The 9,366-nt window shown below is 39.1% G+C and overlaps 2 non-coding genes across 2 annotated transcripts; both read right to left on the reverse strand.

Moving 5' to 3' along the window:
- Positions 1-1,449: 1,449 nt before the first annotated feature.
- On the reverse strand, positions 1,450-7,538 carry LOC109423235 (uncharacterized). Its single transcript, XR_003895746.2, has 4 exons — positions 7,437-7,538; positions 6,483-7,348; positions 5,951-6,417; positions 1,450-2,189 (listed from the first exon to the last, which is right to left on the reverse strand). It is a non-coding gene; the product is annotated as an uncharacterized LOC109423235 (transcript).
- Trnar-ucg (transfer RNA arginine (anticodon UCG)) lies at positions 1,826-1,899 on the reverse strand. Its single transcript has one exon. It is a non-coding gene; the product is annotated as a tRNA-Arg (tRNA).
- Positions 7,539-9,366: the final 1,828 nt, after the last annotated feature.

Below are 9,366 nucleotides of genomic sequence, written 5' to 3' on the forward strand. Positions count from 1 at the left end.
GAGTCAAAGGACAACTGCCCTTAACCTTCCGTAACTCGCGCGGTAGACTACCTGCGTCAGTACCACAAAAAAGCGTACGAAAAGCGAAATTTTTTCAACGTGTTGTACAAAATACAACAGCGCGATCGCTCGAGGGTTAATATTTTTGTATAGGTAATTATATTTCAGCTTTTCCTTCTGATTATATGCACTGCAGCAAAACAAATGTGGGAGATGTTCACGACATCCCAGAGCCACAGGCATCGGGACTCAAATTGAATAACATCGAGCAACGAATTGAGTCGCATTTGGCTTCTCAGCTTTTTCCCTCGTTACCCGGGGAAAATGATAACATTGAAAAAATAAATACAATACAATTGAAAAAATACAAATACTGGATAGTCTTTTGGCATAATGGCCAAATGGCATAATCTGGCATAATTGTCGATTGGTAAAATGGCATAACAATAAGTGAAATGGCATTCATCATTTTCATGTATGATAAATATCTGTGTTATTTTCAAAACTCCAAACATAACGAGATTCATCATTTTGGTACGGAGCTACAATGAATCCTTTTTCGCGCGAGAATACTTTATAATATGTGACCTTCAACAGTAGAATGATCGTAAATTACTTCGGTTGGCCATATCTAACTTCATTTGCCTTTAATTATATAGAATTTAAAAATATTTGGCAATATGTTTAGATTGAAATAACTGATACCCATCTGGGAACTTTTGTATTCTGGGTAGTTTTGTTCTTTTCGTCATGGGAGGCTTTTTGAAACCTGTTGAATTCAAAGTTGGCCTCCAATTTTTCCCAACCAAGCTATACAACTAAGTTTCAGGTAACTTGTCCGATGAGTACCCCCTCATAACGAAGAGAATAAATCTGTCGATAATATCCAGTCACCCTAAAAAGACTTACTAAAGTTCAAGCCAATTTAAATCAATAGCATGACCATTACCCAGAATCAGCAAATTATAAGTTTTGTGTAAGTAAAATACTCTGGTAGATTTAACATATATTTTGTGCATATAATTAATATTAATAAAGCATAACCTTTTTTGGATTTTTGAAATCAAATCATTGAGTTTTTGAAATGATAACAAAATGATATCCCAATTTGATATTGAATAAAAACAATTCGGAAAGAAAACTTATGTTGATTTCATTTTGTTATCAATAACAAAATGAGTTATCAATTTGTTATAGGTTTGTTCTCAGTTCTCGGGTTGTTTGTCATACTTTTACCATTTCCCCTCCTCTCTAGGATCGAGACGTATTTAATGGATGGCCCCTATAGTTTTTGTTTGTGAATCCTTTGACCTTTTCGGCGCCTCTTTGAAGCTGGCCCCTTTGCGGTGACCAACCTGGCAAACTGCACACACTACGACTTTGGCTGTAACTACCGTTACCTTGAATAATTCATATTTTTCTTGGGAGTGCCAGCACTAAATATTACCGAAGAATTGAATTTGACATACTTTATGGTAAAATTTTAGTCGTTTATCAAACTTTGAGTTTGAGAATTCTTAAGTGTACAAAATATGGGCATCTCACGGTAACCGAGGAGCGATTTTTTGACTTAATTTGTTGACATGCAGAGCAACAGACGGTAGATCCGTAGATTCACAATTTCCCAAGGCAAATACACACATGCTTACCCCTACCTAACCGGTACAACAGATACAATCCTCACCCCTATCGCTCACGAGAGGGGTACAAATAGGGCATGCGCAGACAATGCCATTACATCGCAATTTCCCCGACACAATGCACATGCTAATTGCACAACGATAAATGCCAAATTTAGCCAAAAATTAAGCATCGTTAGCTGTTTCGACCGTGACAGGACTCGAACCTGCAATCTTCGGATTCGAAGTCCGACGCCTTCATCCATTAGGCCACACGGTCGGGGCATCGAAGTGCATCGGAAAATGGCGCTATAAACATCGTTCGTTAATAATTTTAAAACCTTTGCTTTTATTCTCTATCCAGAGCACAGCTCTAGTACTTTCTTATGTCTAGTTGGATCTTCCTCCGGGGGTTCCACTGTATACAGTGCACTGTAAATTGGGTGTTTGTCCACTAGAATTTTCACCAACAAATCGTGTGGTGAGACTCGATGTTTCAATAACACGAATTGATAATGCTCGTAGTCATAGGTAACGGTCTTACATTGTAGGTTCAAATCGGAAGCTATCCTGTGGAAGCAAGTTTTTTTTCTATAAGGGTACTGTAATCAACAGATTTACACCCATTACAAACCATGATTGATCAGTTGTCTTTAGTTTAATTTGCAAGTTGGATTAATCCAGGCAAATTAGCATATGGATTTGTTTTCGAATTAACATTTACAATTGTTATATTTTTTGCGACAAATCACAAGCATGATTTGCAATGGTCTTAATAATATAAATATAAAATAGGTAAATTCCCCGCAGTCTTACTTTTACATCGACAATATGTATTCTTAAATGTTTGCGCTAGTGGTGGTCAAACTTAAAAGTACGCCATAACATTTTACAAAACTGAAATAAAATAGTAGATATTCGTTCAACAGAGGCATATCTTATATAACAGTCATATTATTTCAATCTTTTTTTGATTGTAAGAGGATCTTACGTAATTTGCATGAAATAGGGGAATAAAACGGTATATAGCATAGTCCATAAAAAAAAAAAACAATTTTTGTTCCGCACTGTTGTAAATTTACGTGAAGCAATCAGAAAGCTCTCGACTAGATAGGGTTTTTATCTAATTTTCGTCTTCACAAGCACCAACCAATAATGATCGAGTTTATTCTTGCACCTCGCTTAATGTATCATTGTTAATTTGGTATCATTTGCTAATTTATAAGTAGGGGTGGTAGGGGTAAAGTGGACAACTTAAGCATTTTGGTCGTTTCCCGCGGAAATGCGGCCAAATCCATCTGCTTTTCCGAGCAACATGGAAGGTAATGATATACTCTAGAAATCTTGTAAGGGCTTGTATTTAAAATATATTGTTTTGTTTGATTATTTTCTTCACCAAATCGTGCATCAAAATAGCGTGAAAAAATTGGTGGGGGTAAAATGGATAATCGATGGGGTAAAATGAACAAGTCAGTAAAAATTATATGACAGCATATTATTTCTATGTTTTTAAATACAAACTATCAAATTTCATACAATACCTTTATTTTGTTGTTTTCAAACTTTTAATACAAACTTTGAAACAAACTCAAAAAAATATTTTAGAAATAGTGTAAAAAACAAGCACTGTTTTAGATGAAAATTATATTTTGTTGATATAAAATATTTTTTATATCTTTTTACTTCAACTATCTCACGATAGGTATGCCGGCTGATGATTCTGAAGTCTGATTTTGTTAAAATTATTTCAAAAACTTTTTTTTAGAAAACTAAAATTTTTTTAGGCCAAATATACTCTCCTACGTGGACTTTATTAATTAAGGGTGTAAAACTTGTAATAATTTGAAAATAACTTACGAGAAAACCTTAGCAATTATAAGCAGATTTTACCTCATTTCCGATTTTTAAAGTTTTTGTCATCTTGAAGAGGTTTATTTGATTTTAATGTTCAAGATCAGCAAAAGTATAATGAAACATGCTTAGGCATAAGCTTCAATCGATAAAACATTTTGAAAAACAATAAAAGTCATGAAACTGTACCCTGTCCATTTTACCCCACCTGTCCACTTTATCCCCACCACCCCTAAGCTTCCATACCACGTAAAAATATATTGTGAAAGAACTATTATACTGCCCCCACTAACAAATCTTAAGTTTACCCTTCTGGGAGAGGCATTGCATAGTGGGGAAAAATATGTATAAAACGCGAATAAATTCTATACCTCTGCTCGGAGTGGATGGATTCGAATGAATTTTTGACACGAACTGCCAAAAAATTTCTACAGTTTCAAAAAAAGAAGGGTGTCATTCGCTGCACGATGCTGAAAATCAATGTATTTAGCTCGTTTTACCCCACTCTCTCTCACACACACCATTTTAAGAAAATCCTCATCTATTCCCAACTGGCGTATAAATTAAATTACTTATTTAACTCTTATTTGTGTAAAAACTTTCATAAAGCATTGTCCAGTTAGAATCCGGACGCAGATAATCACTTATATCTCAGAGGTGGAATAACAAACAGAAAAGGTGAAGCCCTCAAAACAAAGATAATTTACTGTAGTTTCATGGAAAAATATCATTAAAATTATTTAATTAGATTTTTAATACATTTTCGCATTTTTTCCGTGATTACTTCCTTAAAAATCTGCACAATGGTAGTAAATTTTAACATCAACCCCTTCGGCGGATTTGTTTAACAATCAGGTCGTCTCTGTAGTGTCCTGAGACCCTCTACCAATCTGATTAGGATTCCAAAGAAACTTTGCCAAATATTTCTCTTCTTGCGAAATTAAGGGCTTTTCAGTGAATTCCAAAGAAGCGAAATTTGAGTGTTTTTTCGTTAATAAACACTACCCAACAGTGATGACACCACTGCACATCTCAGGCTGTCGTGATAGCTCACCAAATTAGCTCAAACCTCTACAGATCCCTTGTGTGCATTTTTGAAAAGCAGCACGCGATTCTTGAGGTTATCATCTTTGTACACATTTGGTGTCAAAATCGTGATGTGAGAAAACGATGTCCAGAGCTCGAACTTCCTGGAAAATCTTGGAATTCCAAGCTGATTTATTCATGAACATAAACTTCAATCTTCCTTGGGCACTTTCTCATGGCATGGTTAACAACATCTGTGCACATCACACATAATGGTTGTGGAGACATTAACATTTTTCGCCACTGTCGTACCTGACCACGCTAAATTTTCAGCGTGTTTGTGCAAGATTTTTTTCCTTCACTTGTCTTCAATCTGAAATAACTTTTCACTCGTAGCAAGAAAATCGATGAAATTTTCACCATCAATAGAGGACTTGTTTATGATCAGACTGCTGTGAAAAAATATGATTATGATCATTGAGAGCGTCACAATAAATTATCCTTTGCGTCCGGATTCTAACTGGACAATGCTTTAGTATCGGCAATTTGACAAAGGGTTGGTCCTGCTCTTAAGGATTGCGTTGTGCTTTGGGCGGAGATGAATGTGAAATTTCAAAGAAATAGGGGATATCGGGGTTATTTGAAGATATTTCAATTTTAAAGGACGTGCGGTGAGCCAAATCAGCTCCATTCGATACTACGGAAGTTTTTACATAAACACTAATTGAATAAATAATTTATTTTGCACTCCAGGATTTTTCGAAAAAAGGTGAAAAAGAGAGATAGTGGGGTAAAACGGGCCCGATACACCGATTTCCAGCATCGTGCGGCGAATGACACCCTCCTTATCTGAAACTGTAGAGATTTTGGCAGTTTGTGTCAAAATTCATTCGAATCCATCCACTCCGAGCAGAGATATAGAATTTATTTGCGGTTTATACGTATTTTTTCCTACTGTGCATTGATTTGAAATTTTGGATAGTCGAGATTCGCCATTTCGGATAAATGCACGCCATCGAAAAAGAGAAAGATGAATCATGGTGCCTTAGGGGTTATGCTTCAGCTAACATCAAAATATCACGAAGATCAGTCTAGCCATGTTCGCAATACGAATAAGTTAGTTACCTGCCTCTTCACATGCAACTAGTGCTTATGGGGCCCCTATAGTCACAGCAGTAAAGGCGTGGGTTTTCGTAAAGGAAATTTCCTTGAATTCTTCGAGCATAGAGTATCTTCGTACTTGCCATACGATATACACATGCAAACTGGTCATTGGCAGAGGTAGCCCTCAGTTAATAACTGTGGAATTGCTCATAGAACACTAAGCTTAGAAGCAGAGTTTGTCCCACTGGGGACGTTAAGCTGGGATGAAGAAGTACCTAGCAAAAATAATAAAATCGAAACACACAAAGAGGCGTTTTGAGAATGACCACCCTAGCGCTTTAAACACTTACTTGCAGAGCAGAGCCCTCTCGATTTCGGTGAAATCTATCGAAAACATTAGGTCATATCCCAGCTGTCGCGCCTTAAAATTCACCATCAGGTCACGGTAGAAATTCACGTCGATATGAAACGATTCGCTTTGTAAATCGAATCCCTCCGTTAGAAATTTGTTCGGGTACTGTGAACCCTCCACGGACGGGGACGAAGCCGATTTGAGCTGCACCAATCCGAGGCCCCTTCGGCCACGTTTCGCTTGAACTTCTATCGGGTCCACGATGCCATCCTTGTGCTTGCCGAGCGGTCCACCGCCCCAGCCGAGTTTCATCAGCATTCGGAATCCGATGTTATCCTCTTTGAGCTTATCCTTCGATGTTTGAGATTTGGAAGATTTCCCGAACGGATTTCCATTCCAGTCCAAAGCTTCCGTTGATTCCAATCGTTCCACGTTACAACTGTCCCAGCAACGATTAGGATTTGTCTATATCAGAGAAATGATAAAAAAAAATCTTATTTTGTTCTGCATAATGTTTTCCAATAACTTACCTTGATCTTATAGCATTTCCGTCTCAACAGTTGCAGCGCTTCTTCCCTGCAGGCACGGTTTGCTTTCTTTTTCGGCCCGTTGGATTTACTTAGCAAATATCCTGCCGCCGTAACGCTGGCCACCCATTGTTTGCGCTCCTGGGACACCACTCGTACCACAAACAATCCGCAATTGAGCATTCCGAATTCCCTTCCGCTATTCTCCAGGTTGTCATCCAACAGAATGAAATTTCGGAATACGTCTTCCAGAGATGTGATAGGGATTGCGGGTTGCAACAACCTTGTGGCTAACTGCTTTCGTTGAACTATTTTGAGCCCTTCCGGAATTTTCCGCAACCAGTCCGCAACTGCATTCGACGCAGGAACCGTAACCTTGGCAGCGGAATGGGCTCGAGAGCTTCGATACCTTGTAGCTATTGATGCTCCCAGCAAATCAAGCCTATCTGAAACTTCTTTGCAGTATACAGCGTTAAGCAGTAACGAATTCGCGAAGGCTTGTGCCAGAGCTACCAGTTCTTCTTCCGGTATGCTATCCTTGTGTTGGTCCATGAACATCCTCCGCAGTTCCCAGTGCTCATCGGTTTCGAAGCTACTTCTATAACTATCGATGTTCCAAACGCCTGACATCCACTGCACCGGAACCAGTTCTTCAACCGAGGGCACATTTTCTTCTGGTTGATGGTAAACTTCCACATCTTCCGGTTCCAAACGTCCGTCATCCGAATCGACAGGTATGATCACCTCTTGTTTCGTTTCCTCCTGATTTTCTACTCCGTCGATGGTAATCGGTTCACAAATCAGCAAAACGTCCCCTTCGTCCGTTGATGCGTACTTGGAATCGTTCATAATGCGATTTTTGTTTAGTTCTGAAGAATTTAAATCAAAAAAGGATTTAAAAATCAACTTCACGTAAAAGTAGATAACGCGATAAAAACAGAAAATCAGCTGTTTCACCTTGTGTCAAACGCACGTTCTGCAGCGAGTTCTCTCAAGAGTTCTCTCACGCTCACCTGAAGAAATATTAAATCACAGCGGGTCCACGGCTCCACTCTCAACAACTTCTACTCGGCGCGGCGGTGCGGTGATTGATCGCAATATGCGTTTATTTATTTTCTTTGGCGACGTTATCGATTTTTGACACCATCACCCCCTTAAAACCTTTATTTTTGAGTTGACTGCCTGCAATCACTTACGCCGGACGTGTTTCCTTTTCTTCCACTTTCTATCGTACCAAAACGGTGGTAAACCATGTGCGCGGCGCGAGAAAATGTACTGGTAATTGACATTAGTGTCCTCCCAACTCGCCCCAACGTTGGGACAGTGAAGAATTTTTTGGAGAACCAAATTAAACTCCAGTATGCGGACGTGAAAAGCATTCAGTTGCATAACACACGCAACTGTGTGCTGGTCGAAATGACCAACAATGAAATTGCTTTGCGGTATCAACTGGAGCACAATTGCAAGCGAACAATTGTTGCTGCTAGTAAGGAATTTCAGATACCCGTTTATGTGGATGGCGATGCAGTGACCGTAAGAGTCCACGACCTCCCTTCCACGGTGAGCAATGCAGCCATCAGGGAGCACATGCTGAAATTCGGGGAAGTTATTTCTATTAGGAACGAAACCTGGAGACAATACTTTCCCGGTATTCCCAATGGCGTCAGAGTGCTTCGTATGAATCTTTTTCGTGAGATACCATACCTCATTACGATTGGCAGCGACAGCACGTCGGTTTCGTACCACAACCAGCCGAGATCGTCCCGCAAGTGTAACGAATCGGCACATATTAACACAGAATTAGCTGGAGCAAAAGAAGGAGCAGCACCATTAACAATGGACACAAATGTAGACAACGTAAACGCACTGTTTGGTGAGGACGACTTCCCACCGCTGGGTTCTCATGATGATGAGCAGAAACAAAACGACGAATGGACTGACGATGACGAAGACGACAACGAAAACATATCAAACTCATCCACCGACTACGACGAGAGCACAAACAAACGACGGCGGTCGAACAAAACTGCTGTGAGTGAAGCAAAGAAAGTTTGTGCTGACCAGTGTTCCCCAACCACGGCCCATGTGGATGTTGTCGACATTCCGTCGAGGGGAAAAAGTGTAGCTTTTAAAATTAAAAATGGAAAAGTTTGTAACTCTATTTATAATAGAAAATGATTATTGGCTCTGCAAAGCTGGTTACGGCGAGTGAGCCTTAAATAAACGAATTGGAAAAAAAAAAAAAAAAACCTTTATTTTATGATAAGCAAAATATTGTTGTATGACTTATAGGGTTTTTGAAACGCCCCCTCTCCCTAAAACGATATCATGCCCGCATAATGGGAAGCAAGTAAGCAAGCAGCTACCTTTATGCTAGAGTGCCGGGAAAGGCGCGATAAATGCGGTAAACGTGATAACAGTGTAGGCAGGTGATGAGTGCACTACGGAACAGGGATGCCAGATGTGAAGACATGTCTTCAATTTGAAGACATTAAATCTGGAGCTCAATTTGAATAGGTCGTATGTACTTTTGTCGATATAAAATTCGATCAGTTTGTTTTAGTCATTGTAGCAATATGGCAGATATTTTGCAAACTTTTAATGATGGAACAGAAAGCCTGTTTTGTGAGGATTCTGCTGTATGTATCAACTTTGCTCAATTTCAACGGTTTTCGCTATAATAAGGGGCTGTCCATTAATTACGTAAGGTTTTATAGGGGGAGGGGGGGTTCAAGAAATCTTACGCTCCATACAAAAATATTTCAGTTCTCATACAAAAAATCTTACAAGGGGGGGTGGGGGTGTCAAAAAATCGTAAAAAATCCCTTACGTAATTAATGGACAGCCCCTAAGCGAATCCAACTGATCGAATTTTTAATCGACAAAA

Source organism: Aedes albopictus, chromosome 1 (genome assembly GCF_035046485.1).
Source record: "Aedes albopictus strain Foshan chromosome 1, AalbF5, whole genome shotgun sequence".
Taxonomy (NCBI): domain Eukaryota; kingdom Metazoa; phylum Arthropoda; class Insecta; order Diptera; family Culicidae; genus Aedes; species Aedes albopictus.